Consider the following 8184-nt stretch of genomic DNA (forward strand, 5'->3'; position numbering starts at 1 on the left):
AGGGATCCTAGAGTATAACAAGTGTGTATATAGCTTTGAGATTAAGCCCTTAGGGCCCTGTGTGCGCAGTATGCCTATTAATGGATATGTGGAGAAGGGTCTTCTGGGTTCTGGGAATTGCGCAGTCAATGCATGTCTGAGTTGCAGATATCTAAAAAATCCTGTTCTAGGTACCTGGTATATCTGCTGCAATTGCTCAAAGGAGACTAGTGTTCCGTTAATGTATAGGTGTTCCAGTGTAGTGATTCCCAGATTTAGCCAAAATTGTTTGTCTGGGAGGTTCAACAAATGCGGCAACGCTCTATTGTTCCATAGGGGGGTTTCCAGGGGGGTGTCCTCCTGCCCCGTCAGTTTCCTACATGTCCTCCACACACTTATCGCGAGCCTGTGGATGGGTAGCATTGGTTTCGTCAACAGCCCTGGTTTTTCCAAAATGATCCAAAGGGATGCCTCCGAGAGGAAGCACATCAAGTGGTGCTCGGAGTTCGGGAGAGGGGCGCCCGACAACCAGTGGCGTATATATCGGACCTGCCCTGCCAGGTAGTATATTTTGAAGTCCGGCAGCGCCATCCCCGCTAGCTCTTTAGGCCTCTGTAGAGTTTCCATACGGAGTTTGGCTCTAGCCTTTCCCCACACGAACGATGTTATTAATGAGTTGGTGGTTTTAAAGAATTTTTGTGGTACAGTTATTTCTGCATGCTCTAGTCGGTATAGGTATTTGGGGAGAATTATCATTTTAATAAGATTTATTCTCCCTGCTACAGATAGTGGCAGAGAGCTCCAAGCTTTTAATTTTAGTTGCAGGGTTGTTATTAGGGGTGCAATGTTTAGATTAAAACTTTGGGTGTGGTCCCTGGTAATGTAAACTCCCAGGTATTTGAATTGGGGGACAATTTGCAGGTTATGGTATACCTCTCCCACCCCCCAGTCCTCCTCTCTCAGCGGCATAAGGGTAGACTTCTGCCAGTTGATACGTAGACCTGAGAAATTCCCGAATACGTCTATCTGGGAGACGGCCAGGGGCAGGGTGTTCTGGGGTTCCGACATGTAGAGTATTATATCGTCCGCATACAATCCTATCTTGTCTTCCCTGGGACCGATCTGGGTTCCCCTGTATAATGCGTGTTGCCGAATTTTTAGTGCTAGGGGTTCTATAGCAATCGCAAATAGAAGGGGGGAAAGTGGGCAACCCTGTCGGGTTCCCCTGTGGAGTGGGAAGGAGGTGGAGACCATGCCGTTTGTCATTACTCTCGCCGTCGGTGCAGTATATAAGATGGAGACCCACCTGATGAACGGCTCCCCGAACCCAAATTTCCGCAGAACTTCCATCAAATATGGCCACTCCACTGAGTCAAATGCCTTGGCGGCATCCAGTGAGGCCAGGGCCCATCCTTTTCTCCACCTCCGTCCCACCTGCGTAATTACCTGCGTTCTTCTGATATTATCGGACGTAGACATTCCCGGAATAAATCCGGATTGGTCCGGGTGTACAATATCCTTAATTGCTTGGTTCAGCCTGAGAGCCAATACCTTGGCGAGGATTTTATAGTCTGTATTTAAGAGGGAGATAGGTCTATACGACCCACACTCCTCCGGGTTCTTTTCAGGTTTTAGTATGAGGACTATGTTAGCCTCTAGCATCGACTCTGGAAGACGTCCTTTCTCAAATATATCCTCATATAATGAGAGTAGTTGTGGTGTTATTTCCTCTCTGTACTGAAGATAAACTTCCACTGGTATGCCATCTGTACCCGGGGTCTTATTTTTTGCCATGCCCTCCATTGCCTCCTGTATATCTTCCACTGTAATGGGGCCATCTAATAGGGATCTATGTGCTTCTTGTATTATTGGGAATGCTATGCTGGCTAGGTAGTTCTCTAGTTCTGCTGGAGTATAATTAATCTGGGATTGGTATAGGTCTTGGTAGAATTGTTGAAACCTTCCCAATATATCTTGGGGGTCTGTGAGTACTGTGTCCTCGGTTGATTTGACCCTTAGTATAGCCGGAGAAGTAGTCTCCTGTCGAGCCATATATGCTAGCAGTTTACTAGACTGATTACCTAGCTCGAAAAAGGACTGGCGGGTGAAAAACAGCCTCCTCTGAGCCTTCTCTTTTAGATGCATCAGATACTCTCTACCTACCTGTAGCCATTTATCTCTTTTATCATTTGAGGGACGGGCTATGAATTCTTTTTCTAGTTGTTGGCATTGTTGCGCTAACTGTTCCTCCTCTTTAGCTGCGGTTCTTTTAATGAAAGTGATTGAGGACTTAAAACATCCTCTAAGGTATGGCTTAAAGGCTTCCCACACCAGCGTCCTATCCCGGCTCTCCTCGTGCGCCTCGTAGTATATCTGAATTTGGTCTGTTATTCGGTCATTTGGGCCAAGCAGTGAGAGCCAGAACGGGTGTATCCGCTGATTCCTAATTGCAGGGGGGCCTGGTTTTTTGAGGACCATGCAGAGCGGTGAGTGGTCCGAGACCCCTCTTGGGAGAAATTCTATGGACTCTATTTTGGTAAATAACAAGGGGGATCCAAATATATAATCTATGCGGCTCAATGCATGATTATGGGCTGCATGGCAAGAAAACTCCTGTTGGTGGGGGTGGAATATTCGCCACAAATCCAGCCATCCTGCCACAGAGATCACAGAGGCCAATCGGGTCGGGCCCCCGTCTCCCGCCCCCCGAGCACCCCCCCCGAATCTGTCCAGGTGTGGGTCCATGACCATATTCATGTCCCCCATACATATAGTCGTTACATCTGGTGTGAATGAGGCAAATTGTATGCCTTCTGCCAGCAGGGCTGTTGACGTTGTTGGTGGGTTATAGTAACATAGGAGTACATATGGTTCATTGTTTATTTTGGCTCTTACAAAGATGTACCTACCCTCTGAGTCTCTTTTTAACTGTTCTACCTCCCATCTGATGGACCTCTCTATCAATAGAGACACCCCCCTGGAGTACGATGTATGGTGTGAGTGCGCTGACCACTGAACCCATGGCTTTAGCAGGCATTTAGAGGTTTCGGGCGTGAGGTGGGTCTCCTGTAGGCACAGCACATGTGGTCGCCAGGAGCGTATTAAGGAGTTTATCATGACTCGCTTCCTGGGGGATCCCATGCCTCTGACGTTCCAGGACACAAAAGTTATCTCAGCCATTGGCGAAGATGGTTAAATTGGGTCCGGATGAGATTGTTTATGTCGTTTTGACCGCTGGGAGACCCCCCATCACGCCCCGCCACATCTCTCCCATCCGCCATGTAATCACACTTCAGTACATTTATAGGAGAAACATTGAACATCTGATGCATATACTCTGTAAACATTATGGTAGCGTACTACCGACTTACAACTCTTACAACAACTTATAACTAAACAGGTTTTGAATACTGGCTATATCCTCGTTGCTTTAGTATTCGTGGCTAACTTTAACTCGGGGTAACCAACTTAGCATAGCTCTATCGTCGCTATACTTGTGGTTCTGTTTGGTTATTGGTACAGTGGTGTGAACCGACCATGCCTTATGTTTTTAGTTAGGTGGACTCCCTTCCGGAGAGGCGGGATGGAACAGGAGAATCTGGGGGGGGGGAGGGGGGGAGGGGAGGGGTGGGGGAGGATGGGGGGGGGGGGGGAGGAAGAGAAAAGAAGGCGGAAGAGGGGAAAAAATAATAATAAGAAAGAAAAAGGGGGGGGGGGGGATTAATAGTTAGGGGGGGTGAGGGGAAGGGGGGAGGCGAGCATGAGGTAGCCATTGCCCGGGGCACTCTGGGGGGAGGGGGTGTTCCCCCCCCCCCCAGGTCAGCAGCCCCCAGCACGGTTAGACGGCCCTGTTGGGCCCTTTGTATATGGTATGAAAGTCTCGTCATCTAGAGGAGGGCAAAAATAATGGTTAGGGTTTGATATACATTACAGTCTCTCTGGTCTTCGTCTGGCGATCAACCACTCCTCTGCCTCGGATGGTGAAGAGAAGAATCGGGTGCGGTCTCCGTCAATCACTCGCAGCCGCGCTGGGTACATCATAGAATACGGAAGCTGCAGATCTCTAAGTTGCCTTTTAATATTAAAGAACGAGGCCCTTTGCTTCTGGAGGTCCGCCGAGAAGTCCGGAAAGATGGAGATTGTGGCATTATCATGGCGTAGGGGTCCTCCCTTTCTGGCAGCTTGCAGGATGTTGTCCCTGTCACGGGAGTTGAGTAGCTTTGCCAGAAGCGGTCTGGGCGGAGCGCCGGGTATGGGTGGCTTCATTGGCACACGGTGCGCCCGTTCGATGACAAAGACTTGCGATAGTTCTGCGTTAGGGAGAAGTTCGCGGAGCCATTTCTCTAAGAATTCTTCCGGTCTCTGTCCTTCAGTTCTTTCTGGCAGGCCGACTATGCGCAAATTATTGCGTCGTGAGCGATTTTCAAGGTCGTCCGCTTTCTGTCTCCAATAGTCGGCCTTCTGCGTAAGATCTCTTATTGCGGCTGACATTGGGGGCACAGTGTCGTCCAGCGTAGATATTCTATCTTCCGTAGCTGTGACTCTTTCTCTTAAGTTCTGAAGGTCTTGTCTGAGGAGACTGACATCCATCTTAACTTCATCAATTTTACTGGTGAGAGTAGTCGTGGATGTCTGGATTGCTGTCAGCAGCTGGTCGGACAGTTGTTGTAGGGTTTGGACTGTCCCTTCTGTTGGGTTTGGATTAGCGTTCTTTGTCGGAGGGGTTGAGCCCCCCGGGGCCGGCTGCGCGGAGTCGGAGCTTGCATCTCTGCGATTTTCATTTCTGGCAAATGCCTTTAATTTATCAGCTGTAGCGTTCTGCCTAGTAGGCCCCATGCTGCTTTGTCAGAGGTATTTAGTGGCGTATTCGGTTGCTGCCTGTATTTTATAGTGCTGGATTCACCCGTATACTCGGTGCAGAGCTTACGCACGTGGCGTCTGCTTTATTCTCTGTTATCAGCAATATTGGTCTCTTGCAGGTCTTACGTCCTTGGTTTGGGGGTACTCTGGGGCTATTTCTTTGGTCTTTTCTTTGGGTATTGTGGGGGAGGGGGGGTCCCACTCTCTAGGGGCTTGTTTATATAAGGTATAATAACTGCTGCTCCTTTTCTCCCCCTTCTCACCTGGCACACTTAACTGGTTATTGCTGCTGGCGTTGCTTGTCTCCTTCAGGTAGGGGATCTCTGTGTGGTCTTTTCTCCTGGCCTCTCGCCGCCAGGCTCGCCTGCCCAATCCACCTGGTACTGGGTTTGTCGGCCTTGGTAAGTGTAGGGCTGTCTGTGCTGTTTGGGCTGTTTTGCCCGGCGCCCGCTCCCCTCTTTATCTCAGTAGAGGCTCGTCGGGTCCGGGTTATTATTGATAGGGCCTGCCCCACAAGATGGTGGCGGTAGCTGCGGCTCCCCGTGGTCTCCCTCCGGATCCCTGCTGCCGGGGGACACTTTATAAGCGCCTCAGTGCCCCGCGGCGCCGCCGGTCGCCCCCGCCCTTTTCCTCCCGCTATGCGGCCTCCTTGTGCGGCCTTCCACTATTGGGCCCGTCTGCCCCGTGCTCCGGATGGCGGCCGTGTCAGCCGCGGCGCTACGAGTCCGCCGCCGGCGTTGCTATGGCTGCCGGCGCCACGGACACCTCACCCAGCGCTCGACTTTTCTCCTCTCTGTATCGGCAGAGGGGGGCGGCAGGCTCGAGGAGTCGCTCACCAGACAAGGATCCTCTCAGCAAGATGGCGGCCGCAGCTTCCCGCGCTCACCCTCAGGGTCTTCTGGCAGCGGTGTCGGGTAGTTGTCGCAGCACTCCGCAGTCCCGCCGGCGGTTCAGACACTCCGCTTCTCACCTTCCGCTGTGTGCAGCTCCTGGTCCAGAGCCCGCCGGTCGGCTGGTGACACACGCTCCGTAACGGCGGCGCCCCCCGCTCCACAGGCTCACCGCTAGCTCCGGTTTCGCTGTCCTCCGCTCACCAGGGGTAAGTACCTCAGGGTCCGGTCTCTTCCCCCTCTCCTCCGGTGCTGCTCTGTCGGGGTTGGGAGTCCTCAGGATTACTGCAGGATTGTTATTTGGTCAGTTTAGGCAGGAGCCCCTCTTACATGCGGCCGGTCAGGTCGGCTGCTTGGCCACGCCCCCCATTTCTGTTATGTTTAAAGAAAATGTATCCCATAATATCACTTCAGTCGGCTCTCCCTGCATTGCTCGTGGAAAGGCCACTCCAGGAACAAGTTCAAAGAAATCCTGGCACTCGCTTCTCTGCTTCAAATTATGCAAAGAACAGATAAAGAATTTGCTCTTTTTGTGGGGTGATAAGGGTGTTGAAGTGGAAAATAAATGATCACTTACTTATGCGGGGTCCCTTTCCATGAAGACCCCCAACAGCGTAGAAGTTGTTCTTAAAGGGTGTTAAACACCAATGATATTCACAGGTTGTCCAGAGTGATGACATATATAACTTTATTTAGCTGGACATTATAAATAGACTCAAAACAAAGGCGAACTACATTAAAAGAAATTCAGGGTGACTTAAAAGAATATGCTAGGCAACGCATTTCGGGGGACAATCCCCCGTTTTCAAGCTTACCCACAGTGTGTAACTTCCTTTTAATAATGAATGGAGGGACCGTGCTGGCCAGGAAAGGTGAGTAAAAGTTATTTTTTTTCGGGTCAGAACCCCTTTAAGTCTCCTCACACATTCTAGGTGTTTTCCCTAAGGAGAAACTATACCCCTTCTGTTCCACTTCATAGGCCTCTCATCCAGCCAACAAGCAACCGACATCCCACTGATGAGGGGCAAAACCCCAAAACAGTCTGTGCATGGTGATCTATCCTTGTGGAGAAGATTTTGGGTGTGGTTTATGTTTCCAGTCATTGTTACAAGACCTGACGTTTGACTTGCAGGAATGCCTCTAATTAGTACCATCTCCCATTTGTTATTTAAATATTGTAATAGTCCGTCAGGGGGTGGGGTGGCAAGTTCACGCTGGACGAACAGGTAAATCAGATTTACTTCAGTTTATTTTCTTGAGGTGATCGCCAAACAGAAAAAGTCCTTTTAAACGGAGAGGTGCACCACGCAGGGTGCTCAAGTCCATGCAACAGCAGGTGAAATGCTGCTCCACGCAGGGAGCTCAGAGGGTTCCTTACCTCAGGCTGTCAGCCCTGAATTCCTGGAGCTGCAGTCTTTATGCTCCTTTAACGGGACCAGTGCCTGCAGCTGCGCCTCCTGAGAGCTAGGGTGAAGTTGTGGACTGGACCGCCACCCTGCCCAGACTAAAAGCCTGGGAGCGAGATACACTCCATCCACAACTGTACCCTATAACTGCCTACAATACATATTGACTTTGATTTAAAGTGGTTGTTTAGCTGTCATACAGCCCAGCCATGGCTTGTCCTGTAGTCCTGAAGTGAATGGTTGCTCTATTCACTTCACTTCAATGTAACCACTAGAGATAGCTTAGTTGGCTATTTCTGGCAGTCCCATTGAAGGGAATGGAGCAGTGGTGCGTCTACACGTCCACCCACTACCATACACTATGGATTAGTTGTAGCTGGGATATTTGCATGACAGGTAAGACCCGTTGTGAAGCAACCCCTTTATCAAATCCAAGTTCGCTTGGGCTATGTAGCAAGTGACATTTCCAAATTAGAATTATAGGGGGAGATTTATTAGGCCACATCCACATGGGCGACTTTGTCGCACAATCTTTTGCCATGCAACAATGCTACAAATCGCATGTATGTAGAGCCCATGCTTTCCTATGGGTTCTTCAACACGAGCGATGTTTTCTAGCCTGCAACATTGCAAGTCTACAAAATTGCTGCATGCTCTATACAGCTGCGATTTTCAGTTTATTGTAGCCCATGTTTCCCTATCGAGCCCTCCTATGTGTTGTATCGCATGAAAATGCGATTTTCGTGTGATGCAATGCAACTTTTACACTAGGAAATCCTACTGAAAAAAAATCCAAACTAAGCCCCAGTTGCAGGGAGAAAAAAAAATACACCACCTTAGAAGATCTGTAACTTCTTCCCATTCCCTGTCACTCTTCTTAATTATCTCTTCTGGCCGGAGATTGAAAAATACCCACCTCCTGGAAGCGTGGCCTCTAATTGGCTGAGTGCTGTGACTAGAGATGAGCGAGCATACTCGCTAAGGCAAACTACTCGAGCGAGTAGTGCCTTATGCGAGTACCTGCCCACTCGTCTCTAAAGATTCGGGTG

Source organism: Eleutherodactylus coqui, chromosome 11 (assembly GCF_035609145.1).
Source record: "Eleutherodactylus coqui strain aEleCoq1 chromosome 11, aEleCoq1.hap1, whole genome shotgun sequence".
Classification (NCBI taxonomy): Eukaryota; Metazoa; Chordata; class Amphibia; order Anura; family Eleutherodactylidae; genus Eleutherodactylus; species Eleutherodactylus coqui.